Raw genomic sequence first — 20,339 nt, 5'->3', positions numbered from 1 at the left:
CAAACAATGAAATATTTGTAGTAATTATTTCAGAACCATCTCTCTCTCATTCTGTCTCCATCACCATTAACTCCCACCTTTCATAAAAGTTATGAATAAGAGAATTTCAAAAGCAAATAAGAAATGTACTAAGCTGAGAATTGCTTTAGAAATGCAATACTTGAGGCTACATGGAAGGAATCGAGATACACAAATACAGTCAGTTTGACAAAAATGCTCTTTTTGAAACCACAATTTTTTTTTCCAAATGATTGTTATATTAGTGAAAACTCTGAATGCAATGGGAATCCTGTGCTTGATTATGCATGATTTAACTGGTGAGAAATAAGTAGGTGAAGACAGAAAATTGCACTCAGCTGAACCAAACTGTGTAGGAAAATAAAAATGCACACAACTCAAACGTCTACCAGCTACTTCAGTTCACCGTATGTGCTATCCTATAAGGTTTGTTTCACTATGCTTTCACGTTTGTGAATATATATATATATATCCCATATATATATAGTTTTGTTTTTGTTTTAAATCACCAAGAAGTGGGGAAGTAGCGAGCAACTGGAAGTGCAGTTTATTTTATAAGGGCAAAAAAGGAAAGCAAAAAATCATCTGAAGATATTTTGCTGTGCAATTTACAGGAATTTGTACAGAGCTGTGGTGTGTGCATAGGTGTGTCTGCATGCAGGTGCTATGTATGTTTGTTTTTCTTATATAAACACACTCAAATGTTTTTTAACATACATAATAGATGACATTCTCATGTGAGAAGCATTTTTATGTTTGCTTTCCACCATTTCAGTGGCTACGGACAGAAGAAATGAACTGTCATTTCCTGAAGTAACAGGAGCTTTACTCCTTTCCTGCTGACTGACCCAAAGTTGACTACCATCTTATGATATTGTGGTTCTGACTAGTGCTCTATACATATGATAAAACCAAAATAACTATTTTTGTTTGAAAAGAAGTGAAAAATTTGTACTTTTCCATAGTTTTTGCTAATATTTCCACCTGGTTTCATGAAAAAAAAAAAAAAAAGGAAATCAGTGAGCTGTCAGTAAAGAGAGATGAGGGCAGTGAACTTTCTTGACTTAAGTCTCCTGGCTATTGCATTTGCCCATTGCCCTCTTAGTTTGAACATATCACAGGAATATCGGATTGCCTGACACACATAATAATTAACTCATATTGGTTATTCTAATGTTGATCATCTCTTTTTCTGCAAATGAAAATGCCCTCCAACTACTCGCAACAAAGAGGGAAAAAATGAAGGTGAGTTAGTAAACTGGGAAAACGAGTAATCGACATGACTGATTTTCAACCTATTTCTGTTCTTTTAACATTACTCCACGCTACACACAGTAGGACTCAACTCTGAAAGAAAGCCCTGCATTCATGAGTTCAATACTGTAACATTTAATTTCTCATTCTTTTCTCAGTTTACTTGTTTTTGTTTTACTTGGTTCCTTCTTCTGATCACGAATCTCACTGTCTCTCTTTTGCCCATTGCCAGGTGCACGGTAATTAAAAATGCTTATTTGTCAAATGAAGTACTGGACAGTTGCATTGCCTATCCCCTGTCCTTAGCATGGAAGTCCAATTATTATTACTACTTTTTAAATAATTATAACTCCTGAATTTCACATTCTGTTTTCTGTGTAACCAGGATGTTCTTTCTGGCCAGGCATACCACAGAACTTTCCGTAAGTAATGGAAACTACAGGTAAAAAACACTGGCACCTACTTTAGCTCTTCTCAATTATCAAGGTAATTTGATTGAGCCCAATTAATTTTGATAATACCAAACAATGAAGAATATCAACCGTATTCTTATTTGAACCTGCTCTTGTGCACTTTCCAAAGTAAATATTAAACTTCCCTAAAAGTCATTTCAGTAGTTGCAGGTCATAAGTTAGCTGGCTGTAGGTTAAAATTAATAAATGTTTAAAGGCATCATGGATGAAATAATGGATAATACCAACTTGAACTTTAAAGTTTGAAAATGAAATTCAGAAAATGTAGAGACTACTGCTAATATAAATCTTCCACATTGGGCTAAGTTTTGCAGTTATCCTTTACTTTAGTCATTTTCTTTCTAGCCATGTAATTTATTTAATCACCCAAGTAAGCTGAACTTGGACTTTAATCATCTTTCAATTTTAGTTTGAGCCTTTATAGAAAAGAGGGTTTAATGATAGCACAAGATAAAACTGAAATGGTATAAAAATCCCAGGCAAAAAAACACGGTACTTTAGTCACTTTTCACATGTGTTTCCAGGATATAATAAGATGTAGTGAAGGACAGCTTGATATGAAAACACTCAGATAACTGAAGATTATTCCTTATAGAGAATAGAAACTTTCTCAAATGCTTTTATATGTCACCAGAGTTAGTGACACTGCTGTGTGTGTCACATTTGTTAAGAAAAAATAGATTTAAATGCTCAAATATCACTCTGGGCAAAAACATAACTGTTCTTTTGTCTAATACAGAGACTATTTTTCTTAATTTTTAAAAAATGTTTCCGTAAGGTAGAACTTTTAATAACATAATGATGATCATGCCATATAAGGTAAATGATTGCAATCTCACTATGCAAGAATACTCAGTATAATTATTTTGGAACCAAATTCAGAAATCAAACAGATACTCTGCAAAGCTATGCCTATATCCATATGTAATTCATTTTCCTCCTCCTATTAAGAAAAGACATACTTAAAGTTTGACTCAGCAAGTCAACACTGGCAAAGCCTGGTCAGTATATTTCATTCTAATTGTTTTACCTTTACAGTGGATACTTTTTTTTTTTCTCTCCCATTGCCACTTTGGCAGGTCATTTGTCTCATCGGTCACTTAGGCAAAACTGTGCTTGTTAAGCAATCATCAGAGTGAAGTCAATACTAAGCATTATGCTCCCTGCTCTGTAAAAGGGAGAGTGGATAGGATAGAGCTTATCTACGCAAAACTTGGTGATGTTTTGACCTTATCTCTAAAGGTTTTTCAGGGCAAGACAAGCTGCCTAAGAGTTGCGTGGTACTAGATTTCCACTCTCCTTGTCTTTATTTATGCTTCTTGACTCTCCACTATTTGTCATCCACTCATATTTATTGTGCATTCTCAGGTGCCTGACATTGAAACAAGTGGTTTGAGATTTACAGTTTTTATTTGCTCCTTGCCCTTAAAAGGCAGTTTAATGGAATGAACAAACACAGGCAAACAGATTACACTGCTAGGTTCATATGCTTAGACTAAGAAGTAAATAAACAAGAAAACATTTACAAACTAGGGATGAGGATTGACTGAGACTTTTCGGTAAGTCTGAACAAGCCGGGGGCCAATATATAGGTAGGGCTTTGGCATGAGATAAAAGTGCTCATTGCCCCAGAAACAAGTAAACTGTTTCAAACGTGGACCCATAGAGTAGACCTGAACACATAAGAAGATATATTTTAGGCAGAATAGACAATTCATTCACAGTTAATCTAGCAGGAAAACAAACAAAAAAACTAAAAAAATTAAATAACCAACCTCATAAAGATTAAAAAGAAAGATTTAAGTTAAATTATATATAAGGTATAGTAACATCAGATATCTCAAAATCAAGAAGTACATCAAATACTGCTATTCTCATTTCAAATATCCATATGTAAAATTTAAATACATCTCATTAACATATATAAAAAAACCCTGATGTGAGTAGAAAGTTAGAAGCAAGGAGAGTACTGGTACTCAATTTTTCTTTAGACATCTGGATGGTATTGAACTCATCTGATGCTATCCCCCCATCTTCTCTAATTTGCTATTCCTTAACCTCTGTCACTTCACTGTTAATGAAACAATCAAATATCATTATTACCATTATTTTGAATTTAAGTGACACAAAACATATACACATAAATACTTATAAGTAAATACATAAAAATATATAGCTTCTGAAAGTAGAATTACATAGAAATTTGATTTGAATCATATTTAAATCCATGGTCTCAAGGCAGACAGATTTGAAATTACAGGTTAAATCCACCACCAACAAGTTGTATCATCTTGGAAAAATTGTTCAACTTCTCTAAACCTCCATTATCTCACCTGTAAAATAGTAATTTTTAGAATACTTTTCTCTTATGGTTGTTTTGAGGACTGAATGTATTGATTTCAATAAATGAGACAAGAACAGTGTTTGACACATAGTAAACCCTCACCGTAGTCAGTTTGGGCTGCTATAATAAAAATACCATAAACTGAGTAACTTATAAATGATTTACATAAATGTATTTCTCATAGTTCTGGAGGCTGCAAAGTCCAAGATCAATGTGTGGGCAGTTTTGGTATCTGGTGAGAGCTCGTTTCCTAGACGTCCATGTTTTCACTTTAACCTCATATGGCAGATCCCTCAAGGGATCCCTCTGGGGTCTCTTTTATAAGGGCACTAACACCTTCATGAGGGTTCTGTTCTCATAAACTAATGACTTCCTAAAAGCCACCTTCTAAAACCATCACATTGGTAATTAGTTTTCCACAAACAAATCTGGGGGGGGTGGACACAAATATTCAGTCTGCAACAACTCTCAATAAATTTTAGCAATTTGTGATATTATCATTATTTTTAAATTTGGTCATTACTTTTATATATTATTTAATAAATTCTGTTATTTATCATGATATCAACTATATATGATATGTTACCATATATCAACAACTTTCTTCCATGATAATATCTGATGTACAGTAGGACTGGAAAAAGAAGTAGCACTATTGTCATGGCAGGTTGTAGGTTTGAAGAATAAATCCTTGAGTGTCTAAAATTGGCACTTTATCTTACTTCTTCATTTGATACAAGGTACCCTGACTGCTCATGGTATATCTACATGTCTGATGCTTTCCCTAGTGCCCAGAAAATTTACCCATGAACTGTCATGGGCTCTTTAATCTTCGTGTTGCCACTAAGACCATCCAACTTCTGCTACTTCCTAATCTACTCTAATCTACTGTGGGAATTCTTTCTTTCCATTCCAATAATCCTAAAGTCAGACTCACAGAGTAGGTGACTCTACACTATGTTTGCTTATATCCCTCACAGTCATTTTGGATCACTAAAATAATATAACTATATTCTGAGTGGCTTATATACAGAAATTTAATTTTCACAGCTCTGGAGGTTGAAAGTCCAAGATTAGAGTGCCAGCATGGTCAGGTTCTAATGAAAGCCCTCTTCTGGGTTGCAGACAGCTGACTTCTCCTTGTATCTCCTTGTATAGCATAAAGAGCTAGCTAGCTCTCTGGCCTTTTCTTGTAAGGGTATTAATACTATTCATGAAAGCTCCACCTTCGTGACCTAACTCATTTCCCAAAGGTCCCACCTCCAAATACTATCACATTAGGTTTAGGGTTTCAACATATGAATTTGGGGGGGGGACACCAATTCTGCAGCTCACTGCAGCTTCCAAGGCACTTCCCAAAACAATGCTGCAGTATAGATACTACATGGTGATATTTCCTTATAACCTGTAATTGTATGAATGTATCCATATTTATTTCCTATTACAAACAATTCTCCAATGAATAGCCAAGAACACATTTTCTAGGTGGCTTAGGTAAAATGCAGATGTTCAAATTTTCAGCTTTACTAAGCATTGGCAAATTGATTTCTAGTCATAATATTTTCATTTCCAATTTCAATGTAAACTATATCAGGTTTTAACAATCTCAGAGTAGTTTCTAAGTAAATTCCAATTAAAATAAGGTAAAATAATTTTGTGAATAAAAAAAGATAATGTAGGTATGGTGAGTGAATTAATGCAAGGTGTTTAATGTCAGGTTTATAAATTTAGATTTTGCTGCTAGGTTTCTGACTTATATAAATATAAAACATATAAAAGTGAGAGACATATTGTCTTGTAAAGTTGATGTACAATGAAAATGAAAAAGACAGATGTAAGAGTTTATTAACTCATATGTAGTAGCAAAAATCCAGACAGGAAATTAAAATAAGCTGGACAAATCGGTCTGTGCAAATGGACATGTGTTGAATAGGAAGGTTCTAGCTGATGATGGTGAAAGTGCTATTGATATTGAAGACTGACATTTATCAATATCTACCACATGCAAATGATGTTAGTCGGTTTTATATAGTGCTTTATTTATAGTATCTTATTACTTCAGATAAGGAAACTGAGACTCAGATATGCAAGAAAAAGAAAAGAAGGAATAAAATAGTTTTCTAGAATAAGGTCTATATGGTATCAGATAAATACTCTTGCCATTGACAGGGATGAAGATTTGGAGAAGAGGTTCAAGTCTGGATACACTGAATTCAGTTTCTGAGAGGATATGTTTTGTTAGTTATCAGAACATCTATTCAATTTCACATTGAATGAGTTCCCTTAAAGGATTTAGATATACCTATTCAGTTTTAAGCATTCTTATTGGAGCCGAAGTAAAATCATATTTACTTTAAGAAAGATTATACTCAGTTCAGTGTTTCTTATCAAAATACTAACAACAATCTAACTAGAAAATTGAGTGAAGAAAAAAAAAATGAAGCAACAGTAGATGGATAAAAATCAAAAAAAGTATTTAATATTTAAATATATAGAATTATGCCCTTAAAAAGAAATCACAGTTAATGCATTTTAGATGCACTTATATTTATAATTCACAATCTTGATTTCAATGCAAAAAGCTGACTTTCAGAAAATAGATTCTCACTATATATTATGTCTGTAATTGGTACTATTCTTTCTACACTGTTAACTTTTTAAAGCCAAAATGTTATTTCCTAGGATCATTAATAATACAACATACCAAATTGTACTGTTAAATTCACTTAGCATGAAGAATTCACTAAAAACTGCAAACTGAGGTAATATTCTAAAGCTTCTTTTCCTTTCCATACCTGATATATATAATCTCAAAGGTTCATCTATTAATTCAGCCATCCATTTCTTTTGCTAATGATTCTTGGCACAGAAACTGTCACTTGAACAATATTTCTACTTAAAAATATGTAAACATACACAATTTTTTAGTGTTTGACTCATTTTTAATTTCTACATACACTTGCATTTTCTAGGCATTCTCAACCTGAACACCCTAAGATTTGCTGATCCTCAGATGGATGCTGCACTTTAGTTCTATCATTCAAATTAATGATTTTTTACTACATAAAAATTAACTTAATACAATTCCATTTTTTTCATTCTTTCTTTCAAATACTTATTGAGCCTATGCTTTATGCTATACACCTTCTTGGGTGGTGAAAATATAAAAATTAATAACACTATTTGCTTAGTGAGCTAAACATTTACTAGGACAGACACTCAAACCATGAATTATGATACAATATCAAATTTTGAATCAGAGATAAACACAAAGTGAAATGGATACACAGTGGAGGAGAGAATTGAGTCTGCTGTAGAAGGAGTAAGAGTAAAGTTTAAAGCAAGATTCAATCTGAGATAGCAGAATCACAACTTTGTGTCATTCCTTCTCTTTCCAGTGTCTACCCTGCTGCCTCAGACATGTGGTCTCAGATCAGGTCCCAACACATTCTCCCCACAAATGAATCATATGTGCAAGATATGATCTCTTTGTCACCTGTAGAGTGAGAAGCATGAAGAATGTAGATTGAAAGCACCAAGATGCCATAATAAATGAAGGTTGACTGTACCAGCCACTACAAGATATTAAGTAAGTAATGGGGAAGACTTGTGAAAATTGCTTGGAAACCTGATTGTAAAAATATATTATCAATAGAAAATTCATATGAAAGAGGAAATAAATATCAGTGGTTAATGTCTTGTAAGCAATAAGACATGAGACAGACATTTTTGAATGAGGCAGTGGGGTGAGGTGTTATCAGGAACCATGGTAGACAACCATAGTCATGAATCTTAAGCCCAGTATGATGTAGAAAAGGAAAAATGCCCTCTTGAAACTGTAAGACACTTTATTCTGAAGTCATTAGTGGCTGCTAAACATACATAAAGATTTTTGTTATGTAACATATCTTATTTTTATTATATAAGATTACTAAATAAATAGGAAGTTTGAAGTGAAGAGAAAAGGAACTGAAATATGTACCACATTTAAGGGATAAATTTATTTGCTGTTTCTTAGCAAATGAATGATAAATAGCAAATAATTGCTTCATCAGTTTTCTGTTATTTTAACACCTTTTAATAAATAAAAAATCATTTTCTTGTTTTTTGTTTTGTTTTGTAGATTTTATTGAAAGGAAATAGAAGATGGTTAAGAAGTCAAAGAGATGCTTGTGTGAGCCTTCTCCTTGATATTATAAGATATATATCTTATAATATATATGATATATATATATCTCCTTGATATTGTAAGAGCATGCAGAAGAATGCAAAATACATTTAAAACAAATTTGTGTTTCATTTCCATTATTTTATTTCTATTCAAGGAGAGTTGATTTGTAGATTTTAGAGAGAGAATCATGTAAAAGAGATGTTCCTGCAGAAAAATGTATAAAACCTTTGGCTATATCTGGTAGAAACTGATTTACTGTAAAACAAGAGGTCCAGACTGAGAATCAGGAGTCTTGGGTTTGATCTAGATACAATCACTAGTTACATTACTTACATTCAGTTATCATAATTGAAAAATTAAGAATTCTGAATTAAATCAGTTTGTTTTTTTAAGTAAATGCTGTGGTTTCAGAGTTTACAATCTAAGGGCTATTTGCATCCTGAAAGTGTTTCAGAAGACAGAAAAGGGTCTGAGAAACACAGGAATACATCTTAACTAATTGAGTTCAGAAACCATAACATGCTGCAGGGTATAAATTTTGGGTAATTTGCCTTCCTGGTGCCCAAAAAATAGCACCATATAGATGGTTTCTGAGTCCTGCCTACTTATTAAGTTCACTCCTAAGATGAAGCAAATAGCAAAAGCAGTTACTGGAAGTTGGAAGTCATTTTCAGGAATGTATTTAATAGGAATCACTCAAGTTCAATTTAGTAATGCAATTATTATTGTCTAAAACCTCCTTATTAGTAAAGAGCCAAAAAATTTTCCCATTATGACACAAAGGAAAATTAAATACTAAGATTTTATTACAAAGTATTTTATAGTGAAAAAAATGACACAGGAATGTATGGAGAATAATGTTTCCAACAACTGTGAAACAACCATCCAGTATTAACTCATAACGTTTCCATTATCTCTCTTCAACTATTAACAGATCAATCTTTACAGGTAAAATTTATGTCCACTTTGCTTGAATCTCTCAAACTTTTATATTCTTTTCTTACCAGAAACAATTACTATCAATAATTTTACATATAGCTATTCAGTCTTTATTTTTATATTTAATTATAAAATGCCTCTAAGTAGATTCAGGCACAAATGGAAATTTGGTATATGATATAGTAAGTCTTACACATTAGAGGGAGAAAAACAGACTCTACATTAAATCACAATGGGACAACGATCCTACTGCTGGGATCCTACTGTCTAACAGTCATAAATTCAAACTGCATTTTAATTGTGTATTTGAAAAACAAAGTTTTAAAACTATTTAAAATAAAAGTAAAAATTAAATAATATAGCTTATTTCTGCATTTGTATTTGGAAAGAAGTTATTAGACAATTTATGAAAAGCAAAACTCAACACAAATATTGATAACTGTGGTCACTTGAGAATTTAAAACTCAATATAGTTTTCTACATCGGTTTTATTAAAAAAAACACATCTACTGAAAAGAAATAATAGAAAGTCATGTAACACTGTATCCTTTGAATATTAATAATATCTTTACATAGAAAAAAGCTTCTCCTTTTTCATTATGTAGTAGAAAGAACTATATAGAATTGGTGAAATTCCTTAATCTCTCAGTTCTAGTTTCCTTGTTACCAAAGTAAGTCTAATAACATTAATTTCACCAATTCTTGTGAGGATTAAGTGAGATAACATGTGCATAGTGCTCCATATATCTTGGTTGTCTCACCCAGATGGGTGCAAAGCGCTGTTAAGAGCTGTAACTTCTATCACTAAAAGTTTCTGGAACTATCGATATATATTTGCTGCTTCTCCTCTGGAGGAGTCTGGGCTCCTAGTTAAAAATCAATGTGTAGTTTTTCAGGCCTGACAATAGGCAATTACAAAAAGTCCTTTCCTGGCAGGCCCCAATGGGGGAAAGCTGCCCTCCCCACAGTGACCTGGTGAACAGCTAATGCCTTGCAGTCTTTGAAGGAAGTTGTGGTCTAGGACTCAGAACCCCCCTCTCCCCCACCTCCTCCCCACCAGTCACAGTGGTGCTCTTCACAAATCTGCATTCCTAGCCCAACGGCCTTCACTCCTAAATCTCTTTATCTGAGGTCCACTTTAGGTGCCTTCGCCAGGAGCTCCTGGGGTGGGGGGAGGGGAAAAGGGAATGAGGGAAAACCCTGTTTCTACTTCTAGTCCTACTCCCCTGCCTTCTCTCAACTCAGGGTCCTGGCCGTAAAACTGCCACAGCCTTTTATTTGGGGCTCCCTCAACAGTGAGACAACCTCATGTCTGTGCTGATTTACTGGACTCTCCACTGGAGCCCTGTCCCTTGGGAGAAAATGGAACACAGGGAGCAACTGCTTTCTCTGGTTTAGGCTTTCTTTTTTTTCTTTTTTTTTTTTTTTTTTTTTTTTTTTGTGGTACACGGGCCTCTCACTGTTGTGGCCTCTCCCGTTGCGGAGCACAGGCTCCGGACGCGCAGGCTCAGCGGCCATGGCTCACGGGCCCAGCCGCTCTGCAGCATGTGGGATCTTCCCGGACCGGGGCATGAACCCGCGTCCCCTGCATCGGCAGGCAGACTCTCAACCACTGCGCCACCAGGGAAGCCCACCAATAAAGAGTAAACCAATCACCACAGAACAGATAGAGCAAATACAGTGAAGAACAAACATAGAGCAAATACAGTGAAGGAAAACATGGTATGACTTTTCAAAACTAACATGGTAAAGGTAGAGAAAAAAGTGGCCTCCTCATGTTTATTCTGTTCTTTCTTATGTACACTTAATTTCTGGTCTCATGTTTTCAAGGAGCTATCAAGACAACAAGACAAAATTAATTCCAATTATGGAAAAACTAGGACTGTTTACTTTCATAATGTAATTCTCAATCAACTGAACTTATTATCCAAAATGTAGTAAATAAAATCATGAATGTGGTAGAAATTTTTAACTGTATTTAATAGTATTATAATTACTATTGTCAATTGCCATCCATGTAACTTTTTGTTATTGTTTACTTCAGGGGACTACTCATAAAAGGAACCTGAGCTGCATTAAAATTTTTGTGTTTATTAACTAATGCTTTAAACACATTGAAGAATAGCAACCTATTTACCTTATACTCTACTTTATTATCCATGTTTAGATACAACTCTGCAGTAACTGAGATGCCACTCTTGCCACTACAAGCTGATAGTAACAGCATTACAATTTAAGAGAATAATATAAGCATATAAACATAAAACATATCACTAATAGCATCTAACACTCATCCTTAACAATAATATTAATATTACCGCTAATAATCCAGAGAAGGCTAAAGGTGAAAGAGAGGCATATTTGCACATTTAGGACAAGATACTTATATCCTCTAAGTTCCTATTGGTTTAATAGAAATCCACCAATGCTTGATATTTGAACTAATTATTTTTCATACATCTCCAAATTGATTAGCAACATTTGGAAGGGATAATGTTAAGCATTTAAAGATATGACAATGGAATTCCTGAAGAGAGTTCTTCCTTTCATAAGAATGGATAAGGATGACTGTTTTATTACACAACAGTTTTGTAACACATCTCTTACCTATTTATACAAGGAAATGAAAAGAAAAGAGCAAGTCTAATAATATCTTTTTAAACACTGACAAAATAAATTATTTTCCTTGAGATAAAACTCACAGAATTTATGAAGTTTGCTTAAGAGAACAGAATCAACTAACAGTACAATAAGAACAGTAATACATGAAACAAACTTTCTGTTAGCTACAAAACTGCTAACTCATGTTTGATTTCTTAGAGATTTATACATTTCAAAGTAATGTTTTGCCTTATAAGATATGATCAAATGTATTTTCACTGAAAAAGTAACAAGTTTATACCACACATACTGTGAAGACATATAGAAAGGCTTAATAATTTAAGGCAAATTACACATTAATTCTACTCTACTTTATTCCATGAATTAAAATCAACATATGGTTTTGTCTTAAACTGTGAAGGTTCTGTGTATTTCTATATTTCCTTTTCTTTTCAGCTGGAATTTTAATGAATTCGAATAAGCCAAGTGTGGGGAGACAAAGCAGTTTAAAATCTCTGGAAGTTTCATAATTAAAGGCTGTTTTTATATATCATTAACTCTTCTGTGGCCACTGCCAATTGCTCAGAAGGGAGATTGTGGCAGAGCAAGAGTCTTGAGAACCCTTGTTTGTGGCAGAAGTATACAGTGCCAGCCAGACTGTTAAGGGAAGAGCATGAGATTCTGAAGAAAGCTGTCTGAGATCCAAACCCTGCATAAATACAGGTCTTAGTGGAACTGCACTAAGCAATTTCTTAAAAATGGCAAGGAACTATTTCTTATCTAATATGATAAAAAGGGGGGGCACTCCCAATGAGAAAGGAATATATTTCTCACCTGAGACAACTATTCTTTTTTTTCTTAGAATGTTTCTAAGAAAATGACCTGGATACTGGATGGATAGTTCTTCAGAGTCTGTCAACTATTCTAGGAAGAAACATGAAAAAGAGGGTAGTACTGGGAAAATAAGAAAACGTACATGCAGTTCAAACTTATCTTTTAGTAGTAGCAAACTTTACCGCAAAGAGGAAGAAAATTAGTAGTCTCTTATTGAATTTGCACTCCAGTTCTTATATTTGAGCCCCCAGTTTATGACGTCACTGAGCTATCAGACTTTGGAAACTGCTTTAATTCTGCGAGATACAGTCTTGTATGCACAATATAGATAAATTACTTTTTTCAGAGGGATAGTAGATACAAATTTGCAAATATACACATTTCTCAGAGAATAAATTGTAAATATATAGCTGTTAGATTTCTTTATGCCTGAATGGACTTTGCAAGTCCCTCTTGGAAATGATTTTCTTAGTCTGGAAGCCCCACCATTAGTCTAAAAGAAATGCTGATTCACTACCATTTGTAGTTTCAATTAAAAGCACCAGATGATAGGAGTACCTTTATAGGAGCACCTCTATACATGTAACAGACCAATTAACTAAATTTCTAATAGTTTTAAATGTAGATTGTCATATAAATAATGGGAAATACACCAAAGTTCAAGCCATGAAACAGTGATTCTTAACGCTTTGGAGGTATATATTTCAACCTACTGCTAATGGGAATCTCACAAACCGAAGCCACAAAATTGATGGGCAGGGATCAAGCACTTAAAAGCTGTTAGAGCACTCACCATCTAATGCTAAAACTCTCTTGCTAGGATAAGTTGGTCACAGAACAGGTTAGTTTCACACTAGGTCACCTGCCAACCTCAAGAAAATGTCTGTGCAAGGAGGTACACTGCAAAATCCCACAAAACCGCCATCCAGCAGCACATCCCTCTTAGGTATTCATTTGGCTCCAAGAGGCCCAAGGCGTAGCTAAAGAAATGGAATCCTCAAGTTTCAAAGAACTGAGTGCACCACTTTCTGTGCACTTTCAGAACTGTGGTGTGGAAGCTGCAGGTATCTACAGAAATGACAAAGTCTTACTAAAATAACCTAGAATTACAATAGCCACTATGGGAATGTTCCAATTAGACAAGATTGTTCATTTAAGAAGTATACTTAAAAGCAAGGGCTTCCAAATCAAACAGAATGGGCATGCAGAAGCTGTCAAAAGGCTTCAAGATTCCAAAACAGCTTCATTGAATGATTCACTGTAAAAGGCTCATAAAAAATTAAAGACCCAGGAGGTACCCAAAACACAAGACTATAAAACTTACATGACTGCTCCTACTCTCCTCTATTCTCTAAGGTACCTAGCCAGGTGTGTCTAGCCAGGAGTGATTAAGGGAGTTTTATAGGTACTAAAATATTTTATATTTATTAAATGCTTACAAATATATTATGTAAGAAAGTCTTAATAACCTTAAAGGTATAGATCAGGGCTGACATTTATACTAGATTTCATGTGTTAACTCTTTTTATCTCATTAGCAAGTTTTTACATAAAGTTTTAAAACTCACATCGCTAATACTTTTTCTTTAAAAATAAAATTCACAACTTATATAGCAAAATACTTCACTAAAATAAAAGTGAGATAAATTTATATTGTTTTTCAACCTCTTTTAATTTGTTTTTAATTTAATGTTTTATGAAAACTTTCTTGTGTTAGTACATACAGATTTTACAGAAAATTTCTACTTTTCTGATCTTTATCCCACACCTAATCTTCTAAGAGAATAATCTGTAGTGATTTTGAACAGTTTATTCCCTATACCATATCCAGTGTCAACAAGACGGTGTATTCAGTGACTCTAAGACTTATTTCTTATATATTTCTTTCTCTAAAATAGAACATCCAGGGGACTTCCTTGGCAGTGCAGTAGTTAAGACTTCGCCTTCCAATGCAGGGGGTGCAGGTTCAATCCCTGGTCGGGAAGTTAAGATCCCACATGCCTTGTGGCCAAAAAACCAAAACATAAAACAGAAGCAATATTGTAACACATTCAATAAAGACTTTAAAAATAGTCCACAAGAAAAAAATAGAACATCCATATTTTTCTCAGACCATCTTGGCATGGTTTTGTTTATTTGTTCTTTAATCTGCTGCTTTGATTTTCAAACTGTAACAAATGTGTGTGACAGAAAAGTATATTTTGAAACATTAACAATTATCCTTCTCCAGTATTTAGTTTCCATTGTTGATCTCCATTAGGCTATTCTGAGCTTCCTTTTTCAGAGAAATGATGTGACAAGATATTAAAGAGGGAAAAATCAGGTGTAGCCTGGATTTTTTAGATTCTTTCAGAAAAACAACAAAAAACTTTTTAAAAAGATGTGGAAAGGTAAATGATCAATAAGAGCAAGGCCTCCCAGTGTGCTCTCCTCTCTCTCACCATCCTCTCCACATCTGACGGGAGAAGGGACGATTCAGAGGAGTAGTAGGTTGGAGAAGGGGACAGAGATGACATGTAGATATGCAACCTTAGAGAGATGGTGGTTTCCTGAACCACATCCTGACCTCAGTGATCACAGTAAATCCCATGTCCTCCAGAGGACGAGGGGCAACTGAAAGCTATCAGATTAAAAAAGCAATGCAATGGAGAGCAAAGCTATGCTGGCCCTAAAAGAGAGCCCTAAGAAAACTGGGAATAGTGATTTTAGGCAAATTAAGATTTCAATACTCCAGTAAAATGAGGACTTGAAATAGTAATGACATTTTTTTAAAAGACAAAGAAGATTATGCTTCTCATTCTCTAGGCTTTAGGACTAATGTTTTCCTTATTATACAAGTAAATTAATCTGTTTCGTCTAAGTGAACTTGAATTCAACTGTTCTTTGTATCATTTATTTAAGTCTATTTTTCTCCTGTTAATCTGTCTTGTGTCAATTTTATTACTAGTCCAGCCACAAGAACTCAAGAGAGGTAGAATGAAAATTTCTTCTTCCCCAACAATCAAAGTTACTGATACTTTCTTCATCCTGAAAGATAGTAGTGCATTCACTGGTTAATAACTTAGATTACGAGCTGGCCTGTAGGCTCGAATCTTAGCACCACCATTTACCAGCTGGGTACGTTTGAACAAGTTACTTAAACAAGCTGTTCCTAATTTTCCTTATCCACGCAAGGAGGATATTAGTAGTGCCTACCTTATAGAGTTGCAGTACTAAATATATTATTTAATGCGTATCAAGTGTTTAGAACAGTGTACTGTCTGACAAATATTAAATGCCCAATAACCATCAGCTATTAGACTGATCATTCTACTAGGTCTTACCTGGCTTCTACCTCTGGGGAATTCATAAAAATGACTGTGAGGAAGCAAATTCAATCTGGCCTTTGCCTCACGGTTGCCTCTTAAAACAGAGAAAAGTATTCCTTTCTCAGCATAGAAAGTGTGTTTAAAAGAGAAGCTTCAAAGTACAAAAAAGGAAAAATTTCTTCTAGGTTCCAATCTACCCCAGTTTTATTTCCCTACTACAGTTAAAACTAAACTCCATCTAGAAAACCATTATCCCATCCATTTTAAATTTCAGGTAATAGGTAGAAAGGAATTCCCATCAAACCAATCCACGTCTAAATAGGATACCTGAAGTCTGATATAATATCTTTCTAGTATAATGCTATTGAAACTGAAAGTAAAGACCATTACACCAAAAATCTTCTTTCCTAATAAGTACTTTAATGTTCCAGATGTTATTGAGCCAGATTTTCATTCCCTATACCTCTCTAGAGCAGGAGTCCCCAACCCTAGGGCCAAGAATTGGGACACAGCAGGAGGTGAACGTTGGGCAAGTGAAAGAAGCTCCATCTGTATTTACAGCCACTGCCCATAGCTTGCATTACCGCCTGAGCTCCACCACCCGTCAGATCAGCGGGGGCATTAGATTCTCATAGGAGCGAGAACCCTTCTGTGAACTGCTCATGCGAGGGATCTAGGTTGCGTGCTCCTTATGAGAATCTAATGCCTGATGATCTGCGGTGGAGCTGACAGGGTGACGCTAACGCTGGGAAGCAGCTGCAAATACAGATTATCATTAGCAGAGAGGTTTGACTGCACAGAGACCGTAATAAATCAATTGCTTGCAGACGCATATCAAAACCCTGTCAGTGAGTGGCAAGTGACAATTAAGCTGCATCTGGTGGCAGGCTTTATAGTGGCAAGTGAGTTGGTGTACTTCAACTGTACAGCTGCATCTGGTGGCAGGCTGTAAGTCAGAATCCGACACTTATTATAGTCCGTGCGTGGCCCACCCATTATTTTCCATCCACGCCTCTTTCCCGCACTATGCACTTGTCTCAGTCACAGTTTTGGTAAGCGCACAAGCTAACCCCAGACAAAATGAGTACAAAACAAATGGCGCTGGAGAGCTTCTTTAAAAAGGGGGAAAGACCCAATGACGAGGCAGCAGAAGACTCTAAGACTGCCAACAAAAAAGGAAGCTGCATTTAAAAGAAAATACTGAGTCCTATTTAATTATGAGTTCATTGCAACCAGTGATTGACATTCTCCAAGCCCACTTTGTATAATATGTGGCAACCAGCTATCCAACGAAGCCATGAAACCTTCAAAACTGCTTTGCCATGTGGAGACCAAGCACCCTGCATTAAAAGACAAGCCTTTGGAGTTTTTCAAAAGAAAAAACGTGAACACGAAGAACAGAAGCAATTACTGAAGGCCACCACTTCATCAAACGTGTCTGCACTGAGAGCATAATTCTTAGTGGCTAACCACATTGCTAAAGCTAGGAAGACCTTTACTATTGGTGAAGAGTTGATCCTGCCTGCTGCTAAGGACATTTGTTGTGAACTTTTAGGAGAGGCCGCAGTTCAAAAGGTGGCACATGTTCCTCTTTTGGCTAGCATCATAACTAGACGAATTGATTAAATATCAGAGGGTATTGAGGCACAATTGTTAGAGAGGATTAATGAGTCACCGTGGTACACAATCCAGGTTGACACATCTACTGATGTTGACAACAGGCAACAATGCTTGTTTTTGTGTGATATATTTTTCAGGAAGATGTGCATGAGGATATGTTATGTGCACTTTTGTTGCCAACCAACACCACAGCTGCAGAACTATTCAAGTCTTTGAATGATCACATAGCAAGAAAACTGAATTGGTCATTTTGTATCAGTATATGCCTGGGTGGAGCGGCTGCCATAACCGGATGGCTTTTTGGTTTCACCACTTGGGTCAAAGAGGTCGCTTCTGAATGTGAGTCTACGCACTGTGTCATCCATAGAGAAATGCCGGCTAGCCGAAAAATGTCATCTGAACTTAACATTTTCCAGGATGTCATTAAACTTATCAACCACATTAAAGTACATGCCCTTAACTCACATCTGTTCGTGTAGCTCTATGAGGAGATGGACCCAGAGCACACACGTCTTCTCTTACACACAGAAGTGAGATGGCTTTCTAAAGGTAGATCACTGGCCAGAGTTTCTGAGTTACGAGAGCCACTCCAGAGATTTCTATTAGAAGAGCAGTCACCACTGGCAGCACATTTCAGTGACAAAGAATGGGTCAAAAAACTTGCTTACTTGTGTGACATATTCAACCTGCTCAACGACTTCAATCTGTCACTTCAGGGGAGAATGACAACTGTGTTCAAGTTGGCAGATAAAGTGGCTGCATTCAAAGCCAGACTGGAATTATGGGGGTGACGAGTGAACATTAGGATTTTTGACATGTTTCAAACATTAGCAGAGATTTTGAAAGAGACTGAGCCAGGGTTTTCTTTCTTCCAGCTGGTGCATGATCACCTATCTCAGCTTTCGAGAGTTTGAGCATTACTTCCCAACCACAAAAGTCCCCTGAACTGGGAAGGAATGGGTCCACGACCCATTTGTGAATAAGCCAGGTGAATCAACTTTGTGCTAGAAGAGGATCAAGTGCTTGAGATTGCAAATGATGGTGGCCTTAAAAGTATGTTTGAGACAACTTCAGACCTCCATACGTTCTGGATTAAAGTCAAGGCGGAATATCCTGAGATTGTCACAAAAGCACTGAAAAGCCTGCTTCCATTTCCAGCATCCTATCTTTGTGAAGCAGGGTTTTCTGCAGTGACAGCAACCAAAACGAGATCGCGGAGTAGACTGGACATAAGCAACACACTTTGGATGTCACTGTCTCCCACCACCCCCAGATGGGACCATCTAGTTGAAGGAAAAATGCTCAGGGCTCCCAATGATTCTGCATTATGGTGAGTTGTATAATTATTCCATTATATATTACAATGTAATAACAATAGAAATAAAGTACACAATAAATGTAATGCATTAGAATCATCTAAAACCATCCTCCCCATCCCCAGTCCGTGGAAAAATTATCTTCCACGAAACCGGACCCTGGTGCCAAAAAGGTTGAGAACCGCTCCTCTAGAGGATTACGCACACCACCACCTACAAATGGCTTACTTATGCTTTTGGTGAATAATTATACTCCTCTGTCTAACTGATGACATCTCAGTCTTGTGACTTGCTTTAGCCCATGAGATTTGACTCATTAAGCTTTATGCCATAGTTATATGTTAAATTAGAGCAGAAGATATCACTAGAATTGCACGGTTTAACTCACCCTCTTAACTACTTTCCCTTTGCCACAAAAAGGGGGTGTTCTTCAGGTTGAATCTTGGAATGGAGACAATTTGAGCTAAACTGAGTCAAACCTCATGTTTGGTCATCTATAATGTGAACAAGAAATGTGTCATTATAAGCCACTTAGATTTTGGAGTTGTTTGCTAGGTGAATGATAGAACTGCTAAAATGAAAATCAGAGAAGTTCCACATTTCTCACTGTTCCAGACCAGGATACAGGGGTTCTTACTTTAATTCACCATACTTTTACTAGGTTTATTCTGAATTGTTAGAATGGTTATTTCCATTTTTTGCCTTAGTACTGAATTTTTTGGATTGAAGAGACAGAAAATCTAAGCCAAACGTACTTTGAAAAAAAGTGGGTGGAATTTATTGGTATACATAACTCACAATCCATGAGCTTCAAGCAGAAGTGAAATCTGAGATTCAGATAGTTTCCCCAGGACAAATTCTTCTCTAATACTATTCTGTTCTGGATTCATTCTCATTCTCCATGTGGTATCTTGGTAGCTGCCAACTACTCTTGGCTCATATTCTCAGAAGTACAATTACAATTGTAATAGTCAATCTCTGAATGCTTTCAATGTGCCAGACAACACTGTAAGGAATTTACAAGAATTAACTCATTTCATTTTTGCTGTTATTCCATGAAATAGAAACTAATAGTATCCTTATTTTACAGATAAAGAAATAAATGCATAGATATTAAGGTGCCTCATAATAGCTACAATTAATAAAGACCTAATAGAAAAAATTAAATTATTACAAAAGTATTTAAACAGACGTCTTTTTTTTTTTTTTTCTTTTGCGGTACGCAGACCTCTCACTGTTGTGGACTCTCCCTTTGCACAGCACAGGCTCCAGACGCGCAGGCTCAGCGGCCATGGCTCACGGGCCCAACTGCTCCACGGCATATGGGATCCTCCCAGACTGGGGCATGAACCCATGTCCCCTGCATTGGCAGGCGGACTCTCAACCACTGCGCCACCAGGGAAGCCCTAAACAGAAGTCTTAAATGTCATTTTCAACAATCCAAATTGTGTCATAATTCTAT

At 35.7% G+C, this 20,339-nt stretch overlaps 1 pseudogene; it reads left to right on the top strand.

The window, feature by feature from the left end:
• The window catches only part of LOC136122088 (ubiquitin-conjugating enzyme E2 J2-like), a 55,003-nt pseudogene extending 36,963 nt beyond the window's left edge, over positions 1-18,040 (top strand).
• Positions 18,041-20,339: the final 2,299 nt, after the last annotated feature.

Source organism: Phocoena phocoena, chromosome 4, assembly GCF_963924675.1.
Source record: "Phocoena phocoena chromosome 4, mPhoPho1.1, whole genome shotgun sequence".
NCBI classification, from domain to species: domain Eukaryota; kingdom Metazoa; phylum Chordata; class Mammalia; order Artiodactyla; family Phocoenidae; genus Phocoena; species Phocoena phocoena.
Note: the sequence above shows the minus strand (reverse complement) of the source record. Positions and strands in the feature narration are given on the sequence as shown.